Source organism: Artibeus jamaicensis, unplaced genomic scaffold (genome assembly GCF_021234435.1).
Source record: "Artibeus jamaicensis isolate MK-2021 breed Jamaican fruit bat unplaced genomic scaffold, CSHL_Jam_final contig_548, whole genome shotgun sequence".
NCBI classification, from domain to species: Eukaryota; Metazoa; Chordata; class Mammalia; order Chiroptera; family Phyllostomidae; genus Artibeus; species Artibeus jamaicensis.
Genome location: NW_026521883.1, coordinates 9,292,221 through 9,305,027, shown reverse-complemented (window position 1 = coordinate 9,305,027; position 12,807 = coordinate 9,292,221). Strand labels below are relative to the sequence as shown.

General features: G+C 36.7%; 1 protein-coding gene and 1 pseudogene across 5 annotated transcripts in view; one reads left to right on the top strand and one right to left on the bottom strand.

The window, feature by feature from the left end:
• ZNF609 (zinc finger protein 609) overlaps positions 1–12,807 on the top strand; it is a 198,590-nt gene that overhangs the window by 55,496 nt on the left and 130,287 nt on the right. The window lies entirely within an intron of this gene.
• Positions 4,415–4,514, bottom strand: LOC119057143 (uncharacterized; annotated as a pseudogene).

Below are 12,807 nucleotides of genomic sequence, written 5' to 3'. Positions count from 1 at the left end.
GTATAATGGGCATGACTGCAGATTCATTCCTTATATAGGCAGTTAATAAATATATATATTGAGTCTGAGAAAATATTTTAGACCTGGTCCCTCATTTTGGCCAGCTTTCTTATAAATGAATGGCAGCTACTGCTGCCCTGTGAACTGCTGAGAGGATTATTGAACACAAGATGAGATGCTAAACCGGAAAGCACTGAAAAGGCTACACAAATGCAAAGTGGATGATTCCAGACTTTAATACATGACTGTGGAAAACTCACTTAACTTCCTGGGCCTCAGTTTTCTTATCTCTGAAAAAATTATTTCCAAGGCCCCGTCAGTTCTGAAATTCTGAGAGACTTTATTCTATTGCTCCTTCTTACTGGTGTCTCTTGCTTCAACCCAGTCTCAACACACCAGCCATAGTTACTGTTTTAGAACTTGTCAAATCACTATTACTCCCTTCCTCAGAACCCACCATTGGCCCTTCAGTTCATTCAGAGAGAAAGCCATTGATTGATTGGTCTGTAAGTTCCGACATGATCTGTACTTCTCCCTGCCATACTTCTGTAGCCTCATCTCTTAGTTTTCCCCTCTCTCAGTCCTCTCCAGCCTTACTGGACTCTGCTGTTCCTTGATCATCTCAGCCATGCCCCCCTTCCTTTAGGGGTTGTATAGTGAAGATTCCCGCTGCTAGCCTTCTCTTTTTACAGACAGCATCATCAGCTCTCTCATCTCCAAGTTTTTACTCAGAATCATCCTATTTTGAATTTGCTACTGCCTCTGTACTCTTTCCCCCACTCCTTTACCCTGTCCCATCATAGTAATAATAATAATTATTATTATTATTATTATAATTATTATTATTATTATTATTATTATTACTGAGTTTAGAGAGGGAGGAAGAGAGAGAGAAAGGAACATCAATCCATTGCTCCACTCATTCACGTATTCACTGGTCAACTCCCACATGTGCCCCAATCAGGGGTTGAACCCATAATTCTGAGGCATTGGTACAATGCTCCAATCAACTGAGCTACCTGGCCAGAGCCCCATTTTTTTTCAAAGTACTAATCTTCTGATTTACTAAGTATGTGCTTAATTATTATGTTTATAATTTATTGTCTGACTCTATCTGCTAGAATGTAAGCTCTACCTGGGAAAAGGTTTTCTGGTTTGTTTTGGTTTGTTTGCCCTTGTTTTCCAAGCACCTTTAATAGTACCTGGGCTAGTAAATATTTGTTAAACATGGATGGGCAGTCTGATGAACACTAATCTCATTTTTAGCTGATATGAACCACAGTTGACTCATTTATGAACTGCTGCTTTTGATCTGTATCATTTATGTTAGAGGTTTTCTTCACATACCTGGTAGTCCTTGGTTATCTGCTCATGCCCTTTCCTATGCCTGGAGCACCCTAGGCCAGAGATTCTCTATTTGATCCTTTTCAGAAAATAAATCTCTAGTCTCTTTTGAGTTGGTGGTGGAAGGGCATCTCAGTGAGTAAAGCAATTAAGGATATAATTGCTTCTTAAACATTTTTCAATCAGTCTTACTAAAACTGAATCATCCCCACCTTAAGTTATCTGATGTTACCAGTTCCTGAACTCTTGCCGGGAGTGGGTTGGGGGAGATTCTGTGGTGTTGATTGGTGTGTATAGTTGGAAGTTTTCCCTTTTGCAGGTGTAGTATTCAACATTCTTATGTTTGCTTAGTCTGTTACCATTCTTTCATTTGCTTTCTAGATTACAAAATCTTTCTGTTGTCTCCTCCTCTTCCCTTCCTTGTAGGTTTAAGCCTTTAAAAAAATCCTGTATTATGGTTTTAGTGTGGTTTTGTCTATTTTATTTATCACAGCTATTTTGCTGTCTGTCCTTTGTTTTGTTTTAAATTGACATTTTTATTGAGATAATTGTAGAGTCACATGCCATTGTAAGAAATACACAGATCTCGTGTACACTTTAACCCAGTTTCCCCAAATGGTAACATTTTGCAAAACTATAGTATAACATCACAACCAGGATAGCAATATTGATACAATCCACTAATATCATTCAGATTTGCCCAGTTTTGTGTGTGTGCACTTTCTTGCATGCGTGTGTGCGTGTGTATGTAGTTTTTTACAATCTTATTGCATGTGTATTCACCACCACTATCAAGATTCTGAACTGTTCCATCACCACAGGGATCCCTGTTATTGTCCTTTTGTACTAAAGCCACCTCCCTGTCTGTGTAACACCCTTACCCCCATGAATCCAAGGCAACCACTAATCTACATTTTTGCTATATTAATAATGTTACCTATGAAATTATAAGTATGTTAGTAACCTTTTGGAATTGTCTTTCTTCAGTCAGAAAGTCCATATGGCTTTTTCTGTGCAATAAAAGACACATTTTTCATTTTCACCAATAACTTTCTTGATTTGGGTATTTTGAGTATGTCGGCTATCTTCCACTGTTGGCTTGTAGTGGGTAGAGGCGGGCAGGGCTGCTGAACATCTTCCAATGTATAAGACAGCCCCACAGCAAAGAATTGTTTGCCCAAAATGTCAGTACTACCAAAACTTCACAAACCACTTTTGATGTGTTTGATCAGTCATAGCACCTTCTCCATATACTGCACAAATCATTTTTTAGCATTTCAGTTGTGTTTTACCTTTCTTGAATTAATAAGGCATAATATGCCTAAAATTGCTTATTTTCTCCCATCTTCAATATTAAAATGGCTTCAAAAAATCCACCAGTTTTGATACTTTTTTCAATGCATGCTAATATGACAGCTGTCACAATACAATCTAACAAAATAGTTTCAAATGAAGTTAAAGACAACCGAGTACTACTAGAATCATAGTACAGAAAAATACTAAATGAACTCTTTAGCCAGCCCAATAGTTCATTCCTTTTTATTGCTGAGTTTCGATGGCATGGGTGTGTGTTTGCCACAGTTTGTTAGACCAATCACCAATCACACTTGAGCTGTTTTCAGTTTTGGACTATTATAAAAATAAATTGCTGTGAACATTCATATACAGGTTTTATGCAAACATAAGTTTTCATTTCTCTGGGATAAATGCCCAAGAGTACAATTGCTGGGTATATGGTAATTCTGTGTCGAGTGTTTTAAGAAACTGCTAAGTAATTTTCCAGAGTGGCTGTACCATTTTACATACCAGCAATGCATGAGAATCCATTTGCTTTGCATCCTTGCCAGTATTTAGTGTTATCACTACTTTTATTTTAGCCATTCTGATAGGTGTATAGCGATATCTCATGGTGGTTTTAATTTTATTTCCCTAATGACTAGCATTGTTGAAGATCTTTTCATGTACTTGTCATCTGTGTACCTCCTTCAATGAAAAGTCTCTGAATGCCTTTTGCCCGTTTTCCAATTTTGTTTACTGTTGGTTTTGGAGTTCTTTATATATTCTAAATCCAGTCCCTTGTGAGATATGTGGTTGCATGTATGTTTTACACTTAAGCCAGGGATTCCTTTTTTTCCCCCTCAGGGGCCACTCAGTTTTGAGTGAAATTGTATAGAAGGTATGAGGTTTAGGTTGAGGCTCATTTTGTGTGTGTGTGTGCCTATGGATGTCCCAGTTGCTCTGGCATCATTTGTTGAAAGGGCCTTCCATCATTTAATTGCTTGGCACCTTGGTCAGAATCATTTGAGCGCACATGTATATATCTATTTCTGGGTTTTCTGCTCTGTTCCGTCAATCCGTGTGTCTGTCTCTCTGCCGGTACTACATTGTCTTGATTACTGCAGCTATTTAATAAGATTTAATATGGGGTAGAGTGATTCTTTCCATTTTATTTTTCTCTATTAAGCTTATTTTAGTTATTGTTAGGACATTGCCTTTCCATATAAATTTTAGAATTAGGTTATCTATATCTACAAAAAAATCTTGCTAGGATTTTGATGACGATGCACTATGGAGAAAATTCCCATCTTTTTTTTTTTTAAGTTTACTTATGTGTTTTTAGTCTTTGTTTTTTGTTCTGGACTGTAAAGCAAGCTTTTTTTTTTTAAAATATTTTATTTATTTATTTTTCGAGAGAGGGGAAGGGAAGGAGAAAGAGTGGGAGAGAAATATCACTGTATGGTTGCCTCTCATGAGTCCTCTGCTGGGAACTGGCCTGCAACCCAGGCATGTGCCCTGACTGGGAATCGAACTGCGATACTCTGGTTCGCAGGCCCGCGCTCAATCCACTGAGCTACGCCAGCCAGGGCTAAAGCAAGCTCTTTTGTAATTAAAGTATAGTTGACATACAATATTAGTGTCAGGTGTACAATGTAGAGACTTGACATTTACATGCTTTACAAAGTCAAGTCATTTACATGACATCACCATGAAAAATCCAGTATCCATCCATCACCTTACTAAGTTATGAGATACTATTAACTGTATTCCCTATGTTGTACTGTACGTTCCCCAAAATATGGAACGCTTCATGAATTTGCATGTCATCTGTGTCTGAGGGCCATGCTAATCTTTGTATCATTCCACTTTTAGTAGATGTGCTGCTAAAGCAAATACTGTCGTTTTAGTTGTATAGAAATTTGTATTTAATGAAATCAGTTGATTTTTTTAATCACTCCTGAATTTCATGTCTAATTTAAAAAGAACTTCCTCACCCCAAGATTATAAAGATACTAACCTATATTTTTTACTCTAAATATTTTGTTGTTTTAAGTTTGGTTTTTAAGAACCATTTGGTATTTATTTTGAGGTACTATAGAAACCTCATTTTAAAAAAAATCCAGTTAGAGAGTCATTGTCCTCTTATCATTTTGTAAATATTCTTCAGAGTTTTTCACTGATTCGAGATGCCATCTTTATCATAACCTAAATTGTTATATATATTTGGATCTGCTGCTAGTCTTGTATGTCCAGTTATCTGTTATATCATGTCATACTTTTTCTTTTAAATCCTTACCTGAGGATATGTTTGTTGACTTTAGAGAGAGGAAAAGGTAGAGAGAAGAGAAAGGGAGAAATATCCACATGAGAAACATCAATCAGTTGCCTTCCATATGCACCCTGATGGGAATCGCACCAGCAACATGAGCGTATGGGATGACACTCCAGCCAACTGGGCCACTTGACCGGGTCATCATATCATACTCTCAATGAGCTGTTGTGGGTCTATGAGATATAATGCTTAGGAAGAGGCACAGGATCATATAACTAAGTAAAGAGCTTAACTCGGAGGTTAAACTAGTTGAATGCTAGCTCCACCATTTACCAGTTAGATGACTTAGTGCAAATTACTTATATTCTGTGGGCCTCAGTATTGTCTGTAAAATGAGTATTATGATATATTATAGGGTTATTATGAGGATTAAATGCATTAATTATGGAAAGCTTTTTAAATTCTTTGTACAATAACATAGTATGTGCCACACAGGAGTTAGGCTGTTGTAAAAGGCAAAGTTGTCCTCATATTTCTCTTTCTAGTTTAGCTTTAAAATGTTTCAGTAGGCCCTGGCCAGGTAGCTCAGTTATTTAGAGAGTCATCCTGATACACCAAGGCTGTAGGTTCTATCCCCAGTGAGGGCACATACAAGAATCAACCAATGAATGTAAAATAAGTGGAACAACAAATTGATGTCTGTCTGCCTGCCTTCCTGCCTGCCTGCCTCTCTGTCTGTCTCTCAATAAATAAAATTTTTAAAAATATTTTATTTTTTATTTTATTTTTAGACAGAGGGGAAGGGAGGGAGAAACAGAGGGAGAGAAACATCAATGGCTGGTTGCTTTGTGCCTGCCCTGTACTGGGAACTTGGCCCACAATCTAGGCACTTGCCTTGACTGGGAATCGAGCTGGTGACCTTTGGTTTACAGGCCAGCGTTTAATCCACTGTGAGCCACACTAGCCAGGGCAATAAATAAAAAAATTTTTAATGTTTTTTATATTCTTTTCAAAATCCAATTCAACTATTGATTGGAATTACATTGATTTTATGAGTTTAATTTGAGGGAGAAATGGCCTTTATAATAATGTAGTAAGTTATCGCACTATTCTTATATAACACTATTCTTATATAGCACTATTCTTATATAACATTGGCTTACCACCTAAAGACGTGGTATATCTATATGTCTTCTTTTATTCAAGTCTAGGGTCTTGTGTCAGTTCTAGACTTAATAGGTCGAGGTACTGTTTTCTATTCTTACCCAGTCTAAAACACAGAAGGGAATATTGGAACCTTTGTAAACTTTACAGGTGTGACATTATTGGCTCATTTCTTCCCTCAGGATGACAGCAGTAAAAAACCTGATGTCATACACCACATCATTAGATGTTGTACATACAGGTGTTTGAACCATGCTGGTGGTTTAAGCAGGTTTTCTCAGTGCTCTCATGTTCCTTCACCCTCAAGTGCATGAGTGTTTGAATGAATAAAGAAGAAAAATTGAAGCAATGATAACCTTTGGAACAATAATAATAAAACTCAGAATATATGTGAGTGTGTGTGTGTGTGTGTGTGTGTGTGTGTGTGTGTGAATGTTGAATGAATATATTTAAATGAAATATGCCAATGTAGTGGTTCTTTGAATTTGGCCACTGGGAGTTTCCTAAGGGGGCGACTCCCCACCCCAACACCAGATCCCTGCTCTGTAGTGAATGCCCGTATACTCAGTTTTTTCAGTCACTATCTTCTTTCCTCTCCTCCATCTGCCTTACCATCTGCCTGTGAATTCTAGCTAGAATTCTTGTTTATTTTTAAAGGAGAAACTACTTTTGGTTGTGTATAAAAGAGCTGCTGGAAACCCAGTCTCCAACCTGCATATATCAATTTGCTGTTTCAAGAAAATAGTGAAAGATTCCAGTGAAGGCTGTAGGTAGAAGATTCATATACACATGCACTTAAATTATGCTTGTTTCTGTTTTCCTGATTCTTATTTTGACTAAGAAATGTTGAACTGAAAGATCATTAGAGATGACAGTCAAAACACAGCAATACATTTATACTAGTTCTCTGATTTTGGTATATGTCCGAAGTTTTTAATAACATTTTGGGAGTACAATAATGCGTATAAGTAAATAAATAAAGGTATTAATTATCAGTTATGTAAAATAATATGTACTTTAAAAAAAAGACATTTTAGCCCTGGCTGGGTAGCCCAGTTTGTTAGAGCATCATCCAGATATACTAAGGTTGTGGTTTGATCCCCAGTCAGGGCACACACAAGAAGCAACCAATGAATGCATGGATAAGAAGAACAACAAACTGATGTTTCTCTCACACTCTCTTTCCTTCTCTCTCTTCTTCTCCCTCTCTCTCCTTCCCTTTCTGTCTCTCTCTGTCTCCTTTTCTCTCTTTAAAATCAAGAAATAAAAGTGAAAAAACATTTTATTATATATATATAAAAGTATACTATAAGTTATAGCTTGATGAATTTTTACAATTTTAACACACCCATGTAACCAGCACCCAGATCCAGAAACAAAACATTACTAGCTCCTCTAACACTATGCTGACTTCTAACATCACACCTTAGTTTTGCCTGTTTTTAATTTTTATATATACATTTGAGCCTATGAGAGTCATAAACATAATTGCATATAGTTGTAGTTTGCTCACTCTCATTTCTCTATACTAGCCCATTATGAAAATATACCACAATTACTTAACAATTTTACTGTTGATGAATATTTGAGCATTTATACTTTTAGATTACTTCTTACCCATTTAAAAAATATATATTGTAGGGGCTATGGAAATTTTCTGAAATATAATACTGAGGAAATCTGAAAAATTTTATTTGTCATTTCTCTAGAAATTTCATAAAGGTGATTTTACACTCTTTACTTTAGAAACTCATTTGTCCACATATATTCCAAACCTCTTACTTAAGTTATCCATTACCTCAGATAGCTTTTGCTGTATAAAAAGCAACCCAACTTAATGGCTTAAAACAACAATTATTTACTTAGCTTTCTTTCTAATTTTGAGGGTTAGTAGTTCAGGCTGTATTCTGCTCTGTGGTTCTGGTGATCCGTGCCAGACTTGGCTTACCTTGGTTGGGCCAACTGAGCTACCTTCTCCATGCGGTTGCTCCTCCTCTAGCAAGCTGTATAAGGGAAGTCTCCCTGCCCAGGAGGAAGTGCGGGATGTGTGCCTGGCCTCTGGAAGCGCACACAGAGAATTGCCACTACTTTGCTTCCTTTGCTTTGTACTGTCCAAGGCTAAAAGCAAGTCACACGGCTAGCACAGGTTTAAGTGGTAAAGAAGTAGAATTCCATCTCTCTTTTTTCTTTTAAGATTTTATTTTTGATTGCTGGGGGCGTGGTGATATAAGGGGAGTAAATGGTATTAGGAAAAAGTACAATAAAGATTAAATTTTTAAAAAGATTTTTATTGTTATTTATTCATAGAGAGAGGAGAAAGGAGGGAGAAAGAGAGGGAGAGAAACATCAATGTGTGAGAGAAATATTGACCTGTTACCCCTCTCCACACGCCCAAACTGGGGACTAGGTCCCAACCTAGGCATGTGCCCTCTCCAGGAATCAAACCTGCGACCTTTTACTTTGTGGGAAGATGCTCAACCAGCTGAGCCATGCACATCAGGGCAGAATTCCATCTCTTGATGAGAGAATTGCAAATGAGTGGGTTCAGGGAAGGGAAGAATTTGTGACTTGTTTTGCAATCTGCAATATCCAGCTTTGCATTTGCTTTTAGGAAAATAAATCCCAGTGATCCAACTTGACTGACATCTTTTTGGTTTTGATATGCATTTATAGAAACTTTCATTTTCACCTGTTTAAAACTGTTTGGATTGATAAATGAAACTAGGCCTATCTCCTGTGAAGATGGTATTTTAATTTTATTTGTTCTTCTTCTCCCTGCCTTTTTTTCTGTGCTATTCATTTTATCATTCCAGATGCTTAAGAAGACCTCTTCAACAAAACCTTTCCTGAGTTTGTGTTGTTGCCCTTCACCTCTACCCTGGCATCTTTATTCTGAACTCCCACGGCAATATTTAGCATCCATAATATTTTATTATATCCAGTTTTCATATCTGTCTGTTTTCTCGTATTAGATTCTAAGCTTCTATATGTATCCCCAGTGTCTGACATACAGATCTTTTAAAATGATGAATTGTGAGACAGCTTCTAGAGTTTTTCTTTACCAAATCTAGCTACACTATTTTAGTACAAAATTGTTTACCCCTGTACTTCTCTGCTGCTAAGTTGACTAGATGACAGTTACTATTTAGATTTAAGTTACTGAGAAAGGTTAAATATCACCATCCATATATGCAAATAATTGCTATTACTTCTTTTTGTACTATTCATGTTATTTTGATTAAATACATGTTTTCCCCCTAAGATACTGTGCTTTTATTTAGAATCTAGTACTTTATATAGACATGCCCTTAATACTTTGAAAGATGGAATAATTCAGTATATTAAAAGAACATTTTATCTTTTGTTGGGGGTTGGCTAACAACTATCAGAGCCTCTGCCCTTTGGGGCAGTTCCTCACCATGTAAGTCCAATGTCTGTAAAATCAGAAAACACCAGATTCTTACTTTTACTGGCTCTCTTAGCAATGAGGGCTTGAGACCTTGACCCAAATTTCACCACCAGATATATCAGCTCTAATATTTTCAGTCAGTTCCTCATGTCAAGGGACAGTGGAAAACTGTTTACAGTGGTGGTGGTAACAGCACCATACTGTATCAGTGCCATCAGGGGTTCAGTGAGGAAGGCAGCAGTGTTATCGGACTGATAGTGGTTCTGGTTGTGTTCTCTGTGCCTGCTTCTTTTTTGAGCCTAATTCTCCAGACTTCCTGGGCGTTTTAGGAGTTACCCACTAACCTTTCATCTTTTGCTTCAATCAGCCAGAATTTCATTTCTGTAAGCAGCTATGTATGAACCATGAGTAATTTAGTAAGTAGTTGAGTTATAAGAGTAGAAACCACAGTACATGTTAAATGTTGTACCAGCACATGCCTTGGAAAGACTTAAGTAGTAACAAAAGGTTGTCTTTTTTTTTTTTTTTTAAATCTACTGACAGGTTGCTCTAGTAACCAAAAGAAGTGAAGGAGGAAGCAGCTGCCTCACGGCCCAGATATTGTTGTTCAGTTGTTTAAATGCAAGAAAGCACATCTTATTCGGAAACAAAACTTATGAAATATTAGATTTATAATACACAGAAATGTGATAAATTATATAACATAGTTTATACATGATTTAAAGAAAGGAAAAATCAATGGAAGAGTTTTTGGAGACAGGTTTATTGAAGAAGTGTATTGGGCATATTAGGAGTCAAGTAATAGAATTTGGATAGAAAGAAGAAATGTTTGGAAAGGTACATGCCAGTCAGGAAAACGTAATTGTTAATTATTGTCACTGAGAATTTTTAATAATATTTAGATGTTCCTGCTTCATACTGAGCGAAAACCAAAAGGATAAAAGGAAGGGGGATGTTAAGGTTATATATTTAAGTAGGCCAGAAAAGTGTGTGCTCTCACTCTTAGTAATTGTAATGACTAGGTATGTATATGGGAATGTTACAAGTCTGCCTGTGAAAACTATGTGGACATTTATTTATTTATTTATTTGGTAGGCATTTATTTTTGCAGAATTTCTTGTTTTCATATTCCCTGAAGGCTATCAACATTTTTTAAGGGGCAGGAAGATTTAGCTGTTCTTTCTTTCTGGTTTTTAAAAAACCTTTAAAAAATAACTGATCTATAAATAAAGTTTTGAAACTCATACTTTCTAAAATCTGTTGATAACCAGTAATTTATTTTTCTGTCAGCTGTCTGAAGCCTTGCTCCCATGATTATTTTGCAAACTTTATTGTAGCACTGATTTGTCTTAATCTGTTCTAGTTTTTGTTTTTACATCTGATCGCCAACCTCCCCACCCCTATCTATGGGCTGTTTGATAAAGACAGGCTCTTACTCATCTCTTCTTCTCCAGTATCTGGCATGTAATTGAGCTCAATAATATTTTTAAAATATTTAATGAATTCTTTAAGCACTCTTTGAAAGAAGTTGAGAGAATTAAGATTTTTCTTTAGCTCAGTGTTATCATGGACAATAAGTATTGTATAGCTGATCTGGTATGTATGTTTATTTTAGTTATGTGAAAAGACTTAAGACACCTTGGTCCAGATGTGATTTGTTTTGGGATCTAGTGATTTCTGACAGTTCACTAACTCTGGCCTGGAATTGTGGTGTTAAGCATTTTTTTAATAGACTTTATTTTTTAAACTGTTTTTAATTTACAGGAAGTTTGAGACAATAGTACACAGAGTTCTCATATATCCCACCCCCATATTCCCCCATTGTTAACATCTTACTAATTAGTATGGTACATTTGTTACTATTACTTAACCAATATAAGATGTTATTATTAACTCATTTCCATACTTTATTCAGATTTTCTTAGTTTCTGCCAAATATCCTTTTCTATTCTAGGATCCCATCCAGGGGACCACATTACGTTTAGTTATCACATCTCCTGAAACTCCTCTTCACTGTGACAGTTTTTCAGATTTTCCTTGTTTTTGATGACCTTGACAGCTTGGAGGTGTTGTGGTCAGATATTGTATAGAATGCCCTCAAATGGTATTTGTCTGGTTTCCTTCAGGATTAGAACGTAGTTAATGGGTTTTGGGAAGAAGAACCACAGATGTAAAGTAACATTTTCACCCATTATATCAAAAATACATACTATTTACCTGATTTAGCATGCTGATGTTGAACTTGATCACCTGGATAAGATAGTGTTAGGTTTTTATACTGTTAAGTTACTCATTCCTCATCTTTTGCTACTATGCTTTGTGGGAGGAAGTCATCATGGGTAGCCCACCCTTAAAGGGATGAGGAGTCAAGTGCTCTCTCTCCTTGAAATCAGAGTGTCTACTTAAATTATTTGGAATTCTTCTGCATGGATGATTCTGTTACACTTTTTAATGACTCAGTTTATGGTGGTGAGGAAGGTGGGAAGCTATATGGTATTTGGCAGAACTCCCCAGCTCCAAGGGCGTGGTCCCTAGGTTCTTGTCTTTGTGGATAGTTATGCCAAGTGCTCTAAATAAACACTATTGGGTTGTGATTTATTGGTCTATATTGCTTTTGCTTCACTGCATTTTGCTTCCTAGACTTTCTTTTCTTTTTAAGATTTCATTTATTTATTTTTAGACAGAGCGGGAGGGAGAGAAACATCAATGTATAGTTGCCTCTCATACGCCCCCAACTGGGGAACCAGCCCACAGTCCAGGCATTTGCCCTGACTGAGAATCGAACCAGTGACCCTTTGGTTTGCAGGCTTGCGCTCAATCCAGTTAGCCACATCAGCCAAGGCTAGATTTTCTTTAAAATTATGTTAGTGAGCTTCTGGAAAACACTAACTGCTTTGTCTATGTACCTGTGTCCAAAAAAATGTACTTAGTGCTCCAATGGTTTAAGAATAGTCGGCTCCAGTTTTAAGGAAGGAGATTTTATGACTACATACAGCCACATTGCATATTGAAAGAAAACATCTGTTATAACTCATACTGCTTTAGTTGCCAAAGATCAAGACCCACGGAAGTAAATAAAAGAATGTATATCTTCACCTTTTCTTAAATGTTTATGTCTGATGCATGACTGTCAGAGTAAATATTTCACTCGAGTTTAGATCACTAGTGAAATATTTGGTGGTTTTGAGTGTGGTCCCCAGATCAGCAGCATCACCATCATATGACAGTCTGTCAAAAATGCAGGTTTCTATCTCCGTCCCAGACCTGCCATCTCAGAAATCCTGGGGTTGAGGCCCAGCAATCTTTCTGAACAATTCCCTTCCTTCCCCCATAATGAGTC